The sequence below is a fragment of the Cheilinus undulatus genome, linkage group 22, assembly GCF_018320785.1.
Source record: "Cheilinus undulatus linkage group 22, ASM1832078v1, whole genome shotgun sequence".
NCBI lineage: Eukaryota > Metazoa > Chordata > Actinopteri > Labriformes > Labridae > Cheilinus > Cheilinus undulatus.
In genome coordinates this window covers 28995159-29007840 of record NC_054886.1, presented here as the reverse complement: position 1 = coordinate 29007840, position 12682 = coordinate 28995159, and the positions used below count along the sequence as shown (strand labels likewise).

Here is a 12682-nt window from a genome sequence, read left to right as displayed (position 1 = left end):
TTAAACACATTTGGGGCGCTACTTTCTCCTTCTTTGGTGTCAGTACAGTGTACAGTTTCCAGTAGAAGTGTAGAATATGGAAGGCTACAGCCAAACTATGCTGGGCCTGCACCCATGTAGACAGGGATGTACTAGCAGCATTCCCTCCAAATACTGCCAAACTGTGCTGCCCCACCATCTACCCTCTCTGCTGGTGTACATCTGGCTGTGTGAGATTTAAATTGCATGTAACTCAAGTACTGAGTGAGGAGGTGCTAGCATATTAGCTACATTCTGCAAACCAACTTCCCACCACGTACCATCAGGCGGTTCCTAAACAGTATGAAATTTGAACATTTTGTGTATGTGTCCTTGACTTTATACGAGCCAGCTGTACAAAATTATTATTTTGGTAACTTGGATATAAAATGAATTTCAAAGTAACATCACTTATCTAACTTTTAGCTCTTGTAATACATCCCATACATGACCAAAAACGAGGGTCCACTGACCCCACCATTCCTGAAGGTGTCCTCAAACATGCCCCAAGTCATTAACTCAAAGCTGTAGAAGAAAATGACTTTTGGTGGTGTGAATGCTATAAGAGTGGGGCATTCGTGTGGTCGGAAGGAACCATTAGACACATTTGACTTACATTAGAGGCCTGAAATGAAAAAAAAAAAAAAAAAAAAAAAAACTACATCAAAATTGCAATTTCAGCTAAAATTGCTTGGGGATGCTGAGAGCTGAATTGTGGAAGAACTGCTGAAAATAGCCAAAATCACAAAAATAGCTGATAATAGCATAAAAATAGCATAAAATAGCATAAAAGTAGCTGAAAATTGCATTCAATAGCTCAAAAAAGGATAAAAATAGCTGGAAGTAGCCTTAAAAAAAGCTGAAAATAGCCTAAAAATAGCTTAATGTAGCCTTAAAATAGCATAAAAATAGCTGTTGTGGCTTAAAAGTGGCTGAAAATTGCATTCAACAGCTGAAAAAGCATAGAAATAGCTGAAAATAGCATGAAAATAGATAGATTTTTAAAAATCATAAAAGTTAGAAATGAGGAAAGTCATAGCAGTCGAATGACGAAGAAACTGATTTTTTTTAAAGTTTAAACAGTCCATACGACAAAGTTTGAAGGAGGAGATAGCCGGCACAGAAAAGAATAATAAACAAAATGGCCGACGCGAATATCAACAGTGTGGATGCTCAGCATCTCCACTAAATATTAAAAATTAGTCCAAAAGACTTGTAATTCTGATGTGAGTGAGGATAACAATGTTAAATGGCACTTCAACCTACTTAAGATATTTCTTTGTTTAGCTTTGCTACTTCATTCTTATCTGACATTGCTTTTATATCATTCCTGATAGCATATTAGCTTCGGATCAAGTGATGTGGACGCAGGAACTGGTAATCAATTGCTACAATCTTAGAAAATACCAACCTGATTCATCCAACTTTCACTATCCTGTATCACTTTTTGCCACATTGGAATTGCATCAGAAAAGCATCTTGTCCAGTAAAACTGGATGATTACTAGGGAAAGCAAATCTTTTTGGGCCACCAGACTGTTGTTTTAGGATAGGCATGTAAAGTTGTGAAAACCCTTCAGTGAACAGGTTAACGTCGAGCAGTGAACCATAGTTGTACATTTACTCGCCTGTTTTCTCTCTCGGCACTGACCCTCATGTTAGACGTCCACTACGCATTCCTTTCCTTCCACTTGTCTCAGCCTCTCCACAGAAAGCGTCAAAGAGCGACCAAAAGAAGAGAGGTTGGGGGGGGGGGGGGTGCTGGCGGTTGTCAGGGAGTGCCCTTTATTTTCCCTGGGTGTTGTGTTGGTTTGTGGGTTCCTCTGTATGTTCTTGTGTTAGCTTTGTCTTCAAACAGTGAGGAAGAAGAAGGCGGGAGAGGGTGTTTTTCTTTTTCTGAACTTTGTAGGCATGTGGGTGCACTGACATGCAATGCTTCATGGGTAATTAAACAGAGCAGGTGGATGCGTCACTGATTGGCTCATGGTCAGGGCTTTTGCAGAATTTCATGGTAGATACTTGGTTAAAGTGTAAAGCCTTAAAGGTTGAGACTTTTCATTGACAGCATGCTTTAATGTCAATCCATCAGTATGTCCTGAAAAGATCTCGGTAAATTTTTCAATACTCTTAAGTCAATAGACACCACTGACAGTCGAGGCCAACAATGACTACCAAAACTAATGAACCGAGAGATCTTGGAAAAGAGAATTCTTTCTGATGTCTGATAAGGCAAGCTGGTGCAATACCTAAATGCATTTGAAATGCAGTTATTGCACTTGAAAAGAAAGAACAGATTCAGATTGCTGTTTTATGACTTTTAATGTTGCATAACCAGTACGTTTGAATGCTTCTTGGATATTTCTATTGAGACATGTCGTTCTAAAGAGGCTTTGGCAGATCATTACTAGCCCCCAGTGCAATTTAAATGACTAATTGGCTATTGTGTAAGACGTGGCAGCCTCGGCGGGTGCCTTTACCCATCAAGCACGAGCCCCTTTCATATTGCAAGTTCAAAGTAGACTTGCAGCATCTTCCATTTATTGTAAATGTTGAAGAGTCATAAAGGTGGAACAACTGGTCAGCCATGGACAAAGTAAGAGAGGTGGAACGGGCAAGATGAGACAACAGTGAAACATTCGATGAAAGAATGGAAGAAATCAATGGGAGAGGCAGAATTCCATTTACCTTGGAAGCCCGATGGCATGGCTTAGAATGGCTTCACACCTGAGTTGACTGAGTTCTAGTTACTACAACTCAAGGCAAGTCAGGGAACTAAAGTTCCTCAGAGTTTCCAAGTCTGAATTCAGACTTGCAACGGGGTCATTCACAATGTTTAGGCATCTTATCAATGATGCAATAAGCACCGAGAACACTGGACAACAATAAACGATAAACATGGAAATCATGTTACAGCTATAAAAAAAGGATTTCTCTGGCTTTTAAAACAGCAATTTTAGTACTAAGCATGTCAATTCCTTTAGACATATAAGTTAAAATATTCCACCTAATGTATCTTCAATGTAAAACCAAACCCCCTTAGCAGATCATTTACTCTGAGACCACCAACTCTGCAGTCTTCAAACCTCCTAAAAGGCCATTAGCTGACTAACAGATGTTTGCCTATATAAACTCTTCCAAACTAACATTTAGACTTCGTAGCAAACAGCTTTACATTCCAAACATTCAATATTCTAAACTATTTGAAGAAGTTCAACATATAAGCAGTGCAACAGAAACTGAAAGGCTAAACCAAGGGTAAGGGGTGAAGCCAAGAGTGTTATTTTACAGTACAGGAAGAAGTGGATCCTGGATAGATGTGCAGTAAGTGTTGAGGTGTAAACAATGACCTTCTGGTGTGAAGGAGCCTCATGGGAAAGTCTGTTAAGGAGATGGAAGGCAGAGCATTGGTTTAATTTGGTCGTAAACAGGGGCTGAGTTATGGGGTAGAGGCCCAGACCCTATTTTGCTTCCTTTTTTTGTTTTCCTTGTATAGACAAAGTTATGGAGGTGGAAGAGCAAGGGGTCAGCAACAGCACCTAAGGTGCAGTTTCATTTCTCTGTATCCTTGACACCCTGTCTCTGTTAAACCTCAAACATGCTGTTGACCAGTTTTCTGACAAACATCTTGGGTTTGCTCATTTAAGGAAATCATGAGCCAATGACATTATGAGATGGATAGATTTCCGCCTTAACCTTCTGGTGTTAAACCTTGGAACCAGTAACATGTTCCAAAAGCCTAGGTCTGTTTTGCATTTCAATCCAGACTCGGTTTTGTGTTTTACTCGACACTGGTACTAAATCGATACTTTTTAAAAGATGCCAGTGCCAAAACAGTGCCTGAATCAATAACATATTTCATGCCTTTCCTTTGGAGTGATAGAGATTGTGTTGGGTTGGTGAGGTACTAAATTAAAGTATCAAAATCTGTCTTGTAATTCAGTACGGTAGGTTGATGTGTTGGTACTGGTACTGGATTACAACACTCATCCCTAAACCAGACTGAACTTTTAACTTTGATTTGATTGGATTATTTGCATTGGCCAAGTAAGTAGCATGGCATTTTATCAAACAAAGGAAAGTCAGAAACCTCCATCATTATATTTGAAATAAAGTCGCATCAACATTTTCAGAGTAAAACCAAGATATAGGCAAGGTGTACTGAGTGGTCACAAAGAGACTTAAACGAGTAGTATTAGTATGGCTTTCTATTATGGGTAAGGTTGGAAAAGTTCAAACTTCCATCATTGTAATGGAAATGAAGTTTTGCATTGATATTTTCAGAAAAAAAAACAAGATATTGCTGGGTTTTCATTTGGACTCTACATAGAATCAAATCTGAACTTTGAAGGCAAAAGTTCTTAAAAATTGAGTTTTCGTTGAGTCCATTGTTGTTTAATAATTGTCAGTTCTACTGAGCATGGTCCCATCAATCAACTAAAGACTAAAATGAGCATTTCAGGTATGGTATTTCACTTTGGGTAAGGTTACGGAAAAGGTTAAGCTTAGGACTCATGATAGAAGTAAAAAAATAACTCCATTGTGTTAAAACTGGAACTGAACTGCATGGCCTTATAAGAAAAAAAGGTCCAAACACTTCCCCTTACTGACCTGTGTCTCGCAATAAATTTAGATATTTCAAATAAGGCTTAGCTCAAGACAAAAGACTGTAAAGAGCCACTGACTGCATCCATTCCTCCTTCACTTAGCAAAGCAGCTGTTGTTAGCCCTTTGTGTGCCTAAATCATCTCTTAAGACTCACTCTTGTCGTTTTCAACTGATAGTATCTACAAGCTAAGGTCCGGTCAAAGACTATTTCCAAAAGTTGGAGCAAAGTTCAGACTTCCTCGAGGTGTTTTCCTGAAACAGTCCCTCTAATTTGAAGTGGTTAAACCTTCCCTTATTTTTCTCCATCCACTTTTGCTCTAACCTTTCACTGTCCAAAGCATGGAAATCAAGTCATGACAAGAACTCCCCTACTAGCGCTAAAACAAATGATGGTGTTTTTGAAGGAACACTGGGTAATTTGGGCTTTTTGTCAACCAAATAACAGCCTCTGAAAAGGCTTAAACTTTTGCTTTCCACGCAAAAAGAAGCTGTCCTCCTTCAAGTTCTGGGTTGCTAGTTTTATGATTCAACTCAAAGAAAGTGTTTGATTCTATTATCTGTCGGATTTATGGCCCGTCTTATCTGTCCAATCAACAGGTGAATCCATGGTCACTTCCTCTCTGACTGCTACATCTATATATCCATCATCCATCTCTCCTCTTATCAGCCACAGCCTCAAAGAAAACACTTCCACCCCAATAAACACATAAAACACTGACCTCTTCGAAGGTCTGAGGCTGTGTGTACAGCTCAAATCCTAAAAAGCGTGTGTGCTCTTGCATTATGCTGCCAACAAATTCCTAAAAGTTGCATTGCATAATGGACTCCTGCGTTTTAACAGTGACCCGTGGTGCACCGAGAGTTACAAACCACACAAGTCTACCTGCTGGCGCTTTGCAACCTCTGACATCCACCTCCAACTTTGACCGCTCACTGCTTAGGTCTTCACAAAGATGGATTTATAGGCGTTGTAGTCCTTTAAAAATATGACTTTTTGCACCGATACCGTGGGGGGATTTCACCTGTTTAACCAACAGAACATCTGCTGGAGGATCCGCATGGGGAAGCAAAATGACAGATAGGGGATCAAGGTTATTGGATGTGGAGTAATTAGTCTAAAACAGCTGGACTGTGCAGACTAAACAATGACTGGTGACTCATGAGGAGACAAGACTAAACACCAGTCCATTTGCCTGAAGCAGCATTGCAATGTCTAATTACACCTGTCCCTTCAGTTTAAATCTTCAACAGCCAAAGAGACATCCATGCAAAGACATGGATGCCTTCCCTCTTGTGTCCCTTTGGTTACCTTTGGTATATCACAAATCTGACACAGTTTACATATCTAAAATTACAAGTGAGAACATCCATAGTAGATGTTGGGCTTATTTGGACTACTCAGAGTCTACTGAATATAAACTTTAGTGTAAATGTCACACACCTCTATAAAAAAAGATGCAAATAGAAGAAAAACTGAGTAATGTAGCCATCATCAGGAGATTTTTTCAGCTGGACTGCTCTTTTAGGCAGTGTAAGTTTTGCCAAGGTGTACCTAATAAAGTGACTAAGATGCAAAAAAAAAAGTCATTTGAGGATTATGCAAACAGTTTTAAAATTAATGGAAGCCAACCAATGGATTTGTGCAAAACTGTAATGATAAAAGTGAGAATTTACCAGTTCAGACTCCTAAATGTCAGCACTTTTAGGTTTCCTTCTTCTTCCTTGACGGGGACAGGATATTTTGAGTTGTCAAAGGGCAAGACATTTGAAGTAGGCTTGGGGAAACCCATGTGTGACATTTAATAGACTAAATTAGTCGTTGGTTCAGGCAGAAAATCGCCAGGGACCGATAGAGCAGGGGTCCATATAGGCTAGAGTTCTCAACGCACTGGTCATAGGACTGAACTCCAACCCTTGCGCTCTTTGGTGCCCTTCTTCCCAACTCTTTCTCTCCAGTGTTTCCTGTCTCTTTCTAGCTGTCCTATTGAATTTGACAAACTGTCTTAAAGTACGTAAGAAAAGTACAAAGTACAAAGAAAGAAGAAAAACAACCCTAAAAACTCTTTAAACATTTAAAGGTAAGTACAAGCAATGGTTCCCAACCCTTTTTTTTAAGAGCCCTTCTTGCTTGTGTCTCACAAAAGTCGAAAGACCATCGTATAAACTATCCACTGTATATGTAATTATAAATTTGTCAGCCTCAGAGGAGACAAAGCCTTATTGGTTAGGGTTAGTAGAGATATTTGGTGGACCCCATACTTGAACCCAACAAAATAAAAGCCATGGTAATAGTGGGACCCAAGGAACGACTACACCTGCATTCACACAATCTAAACCATGCCCAAGCACGTATCACCCTCAAGGTCCAGTTTGTTGTGCTGACCCTGTTAGTGCTCTGTGCTATGCTCAAGTACAGTATAATTCCCCGGCCCTGGTGTGGTTCAAAGTAGGGGGCTTCCACATGGTATGGTTTCTCATGCACAAGCACAGGTATGCCATGTTGACAAGATAATGATGCATTACTTTGCATATCAGAGAAACTTAGGTGTGTTTGAGGCCTGCATTAGGCCAAAACGACACAAAACATTCCCGCTCTGTTTTCTTCTCTAATGTGCTGACCCTGAATCCTGCATGTGCCTTTTTACAATGTGTTGCCGTACGTACAGGTCCAGCAGTACCTTGAGCTATGCAAGTGCAAGCTAGTGGAGGACCTTGGAGGGGATATCTTTCTTCTGAACAGTATGGGGAAACTGGGCCTAGCATCAATAAACCCTGGGGCATGTTTTCATACATCAACACATTTACATACAGCTAGAAAAGGTTGATTTACTGTAGTACTTTCATAAAAACTAGATGCAACTTGTAACTAAGATAGTCCCAATGGAATCGTCCTAAGTCTAACTAACCTGAATAATGCAGTTAGAGACTGATTTTTTTTCTTCCATGTGTACCCCTAAATCTGACCCAAACTCGACCAGGAATTCTAGGCCTGCTAATTAATGTCCAAGCCCGACTTTGACCTAGAAATCACACAGCATAACTGCATAGCATAGCAGTCATGTTGCCATCTGCCATGGGAAACCACCAGGAACAGCACATAGTGCCTTTGCACCAAACTACATTGTGTAGGGTTCGTACGAAATAAAAAAAACACAAAAAAAAAACATTACTTACATGTGGTTTCAGATGCCAAACTTCTACCTTGGCTGGTTATGCATGAATATTGTCTTTAATCTAGTACTAGCATGGTTTAATTCCACCTGGGCCTTTACTAATGATATTATCCATTGTAAGTGTTTAAATAAAACAAAAAGAAAAAAATCAATTGGGTCACTGAGTTCAATGACAATAAGAGAGCGGGGGAGGGGGAAGGTTAAAGAGGAAAAGAGTAAAAGAGAAGGGGAAAGAGGGAAGAGGGGGGAGGTAAAGGTGAGGAGAGGAAAGAAGAGGTGCAGACAGGTGTGCGACCTCTTCAAGGAGCTGGAGGGCAGCGGGGTGATGGGGGGGAGTGGGGGTGGACAAAAGGGGCTGAATGAATGAGGGAGGGTAGTAGCTATGGCGAGGACGAGGAATGTTCATGTCCCCCCTGGCAATGGTTCATTAGCTATTAGCCCTCACAGGCTGATGGGTGCTAAGCCCAGACCTGTCCCCCCACTGTCTGTCACGGATTCCAGGGTCCTAAATGTCATGAGGAATGCCGGTGGGATCGGGAATGCCGGAACATTCCAGAAGGAAAAAGGTGCACCGCTTGCTTGCAGGTTGCACTGAATCAATCCTAGAAAAGGATCCGGGGGTTATTTTTAACGTGACTGTTAACATTTTATTAAACTCTCTTTTCAAGTCCAAATCTCACCTGAGGACAGTTCTAATTTTAGAAATATGTCGTACCTGGTAATCATACCTTGAATTCATGAGAACCAGACAAATGTCAGAACTTTTTTCTTTGAAGTAAAACAAGCTCATCAGCCGACATTTGTCCCAGTCATAAAACAAACACCAAATGCATTTATGATGCCAAACATTACACAAGGTTAGGGCTCATTTGCCTTTACTTAACCCTCGGGCCTCAGTAACAAAAAGTTCCTTTTGAACTGTTCAGTGACATTTATGTACTCATCCAAAAAGTTCCCTAAGAGAAATACTAATAAATATAATTTTCTACTTTTAAAGACCCAAATGTTTTCATTAGTTTCAGTCCTGTTTAATAAGGTAAATCATTTGATCATTTTTATTGATTTAACCCTTTAAATACCAGTCCACATACCAAATACAACAGATTTTTTTATTGTAGAAAAGGGGGCTTAATTTCCACACACTCAATGCTTGATCAGATTTTTTTTTAAATCGAAGGACACAGAGTTGGATATGTCATTAATAAACAGCAAAACTGATTTTTGGTGCACGTTTTGATTTTTTATTGATTTATTGTGTCCGATTTTATAAGTGACACAAATTTTATGTTAGCATGTGTAAAGATCCTTATCCAATCACTGCAATAAAACTAAAAATTTTTTTTCTACTTTTAAAGAGTCAGATCTTTTCATCAACTTCCGTCCTGTTTGTTAAAAATGAATTATTTAGTCATTTCAATAGATATCAATAGAGTGATTTAAAAAGAATAGCACCATCTGGTGATAAATACTATATAAAAAAAATTAGAGCCTTGGCTTTATATCTGAAGCCAAAAACAACAGAGAACATGATTCTGTGCTGAGGGTTAAACAACAGTTTCCTTGTTCAAGTTTGGTACACTTGACTGAAATCCACCATTTTCATGCTGTAATGGCAAAAGGACTAAAATGATGTTATAGTGGAAGTTAATGAGGACATTTTTGCCCTTAACATACTGAAAGTGAGTATTTGATCACAAGGAGTACTACAGGCATATTTAATTAACATTTTAAATTTAAAAAAATCGGGCAAATATGCACTTCTCCACCAAACTGCCTAGAATTGACATTAAAATTGGAAAAATAATCCAAAAAAGACAATTGAAAAGGACAAAATTGCCCCTACAGTGGCCTAAGGCTTAACCACATTTTCTTTTCAAATTTGGTCCACTAGATTGGAATCCAACTGATTTAAATCGACTGCTGTAAAAATAGTACCATCTGGTGAAAAGTAGTTAAAGAATTAAAATGTAAGCCTGGCTTTATATTGGAAGTCAAAAACAGCAGAGATCATGATTTATGCTGTAATGCCAATAGGACCAAAAATCACTGTTATAATGGAAGTTAATGGGGACATTTTTGCCCTTAACATACTGAAAGTGATATTTTTGATTACATGGAGTACCTCAGGCATTTTTTAATAATTTTTTTATATTTTCAAAATTTTGGGGAAAAATTCACTTCTCCACCTGTGCCTAACATAGGCACTAAAACTGGATTAAATAATCCAAAAATGGCCATTGAAAAGCAGTGAGGTCTGTTCAGATTTTGTACACTGGAATACACCAATTTTAGATTAATGTCCTATCTGTTTTTATGATTAAGAAACTTACTCAGATTGTTTTTGGTAAAATGAGATACTGGAAGCGTTTTTGTGGCTGGGGGTCAATGGGGCTTTAAAAGGGAGTTCCCATGTAGGAGCATGCAGTGTTTTGAACCATGCACTTGAGAAGCTTAGACTGTGTACAAAATACTGCAAAGGCCTGCTTGTTCTCTCTGCACAGCTAGGAAGGGTAAATGTGCTGTACATCGACAATATCACTGCCTAATTATGTCAACATTTGAGAAGTTTCAGGGTAGAAAACCTCCAATTTCAGCTCAGGATTATAGGAAGAATTAATGTAAGAAACTGCCTTCTTTACTTGGAATGAACCGCTCCCCTAAGCTGCAGTTTTTCCTGGAAATGAGGGCACGGATATCAGACGTTTTCTCTACTGTTATAATCTGTTCCTGGAGGCTCAGTAGTAACTCAACCAGTCAAACCGTTGTATCAGTCAATCTTCTCCCCTGCAGAAACAAACCAATGACACCATCTCCTCTGTTTTTAGGCCTTAAGGTTACAGCTGAGGGTTATGGAGTGTATCAGTGTTGGTGTCATTCGGTGTTTAAGACCTTCGAGTTCAAACGACGAAGCCCGAAGCGGCGAATCTCAAAGCAATGTCAAACAGCTAATGAGGTTAAAAAGATTTGTGACGGTGGAATACTCAGTCTTATGAGATCATGGGAGAAGTGACAGGCTTCCCAGAGCTGGTTAGGAAAATTGGCTCCTATTGGGAAGTTTGCTTAAATACGGACCTTTACAGGGCATGTCAAGTAAATACTGACAACTGAAGTTAAATCCATCAATCACTGCCAGTCAAATCAATGTGATATGGTGACGGATTATAGCAAAGTTTACAGCATGTTGGTGCCTGATGTGCATTTGCCTATATAGGCTGGTTTGATGGAATTGAGCTGAGAAGATCAACACACAAAACCCCAAATTCCAAAAAAGTTGGGATGTTGTGAATAAAAACAGAATACAATGATTTGTAAGTCCTTTTCAACCAACATACATATTTTGAATTTGGTGCCTGAAACATGTTCCAAAAAAGTTGGTACAAGAGCATGCTCCCTCTTATAACACCTTGAAAGCATCTGAGGACTGAACACTTTGATTGTTGAAGTATTGATGAGGAGTCTGGTCCCTTCCGTCTTTTATTGTAAAGCCATGCTGTTGTAACTCATGCAGAATCTGACCTGGCATTGTCTTGCTGAAATAAACAGGCATATAATAAAGAAACAAATAGAGATTAGAACATGCAACTAGACATAAACATCATAAAATGCATATAAATATAGAAATAAATAAAATGTGTTGAGATAAACTCGTCTTCCATGGCTGAAACTTCCTCTCAAGTTGTGTTATTTACTTTAGCAGACATGAACTCAGCGGCACACTGACCATTCAGGGGAATAATGAAACCTCAGCTCACCCCCGTCTACCGAGCCCAAACCCTCACACAGAGCTGAAGCGGCTCTCTGGCCGGCTTGTGAGTGAGTCGGCAAGCTATTTAAGGAACAAGAGGGCCAACTGGGCTCTGTTGACAAACACACTGACCCCAATTTAAGACGCTGGTAGCTTACAACCAGCTAAAAAAGTGACCACAGCAGACCTGAGTGTCAGCTCCTGCTCATGCAGAGTCGCTGAAAGTGTTTCTGATGCAGATAAAGGTGAGAGCAGTGAATGTGAGGTGTGTCGTTGTTCTGCAGCGTGAGTCAGCACAATGAGCATCTGTCCCCCCCTCATTAGTAGCCGTTTGGGGCCAGGGTGGGCGGCAGGGAAGCGAGCCAGCGGACTAGCTGAGGCCCTGCGCTCTGCAATGAATGGAGTTAAAGCTAAAAGAGCACGAGGCTCGGGCTGGAGCTGAAGGAACCGTGCCAGGTAGTGCTAATCCAGCAGGCACTTCAGTCAGGGCGCTACAATGAACACTATGCAGGTCAAACTCTTTTCACTGGTTAAACGGATGTTTGGAGGCTGAAAGAATGACGCGGAGAGAGCGTGCAGCTCTGAATACAACAAGAGACAAAAGGTCATTTAAAACATCAGTTATCTTTGGGATGCTCTCTTTAGGATTTTTGGACTTTTTTAAGTATTTGCCTAAATTCTATCAGCCTACCTTTCCTGATTTTACATAAACATTTATGTTTAACTGAATTAAACTTCTAGTATACATTTTAAAATAATGTTATGCCAGTCAAGCACAGGGAAACAAATACAACATAAATAGTCACACTCTTTCCTACTCTTTTCCTAATTAAGAGCCACCATTTATCATTGTAAGCTTGTCTTTAGATTGAGGGAGGAAGCCATGCATATACAGCAAAACATAACCTGACCCAACAGATACTGTTCATTTTTCGTTTACTTGATGTATTTATTATTTCATATTCTGTGCTAAATCACAACTCCTGTCTGTCAGCAAAGTACCCCAGAAAAGCTCATGTAAACAGAGGATGGGACATTGTAATGGAGCCTGAGCAGCGCACTACAATGTCCTATCCTGTATGCCAGCAAAGTACCCCAGAAAAACTCATGTAAACACAGAATGGGACACTGTAATGAAGCCT

The 12682-nt window shown here is 39.7% G+C and overlaps 1 protein-coding gene across 3 annotated transcripts in view; it reads right to left on the bottom strand.

The window, feature by feature from the left end:
- Positions 1–12682, bottom strand: part of col4a6 (collagen, type IV, alpha 6) — a 184942-nt gene that overhangs the window by 152284 nt on the left and 19976 nt on the right. The gene's annotated exons all lie outside the window — the stretch shown is intronic.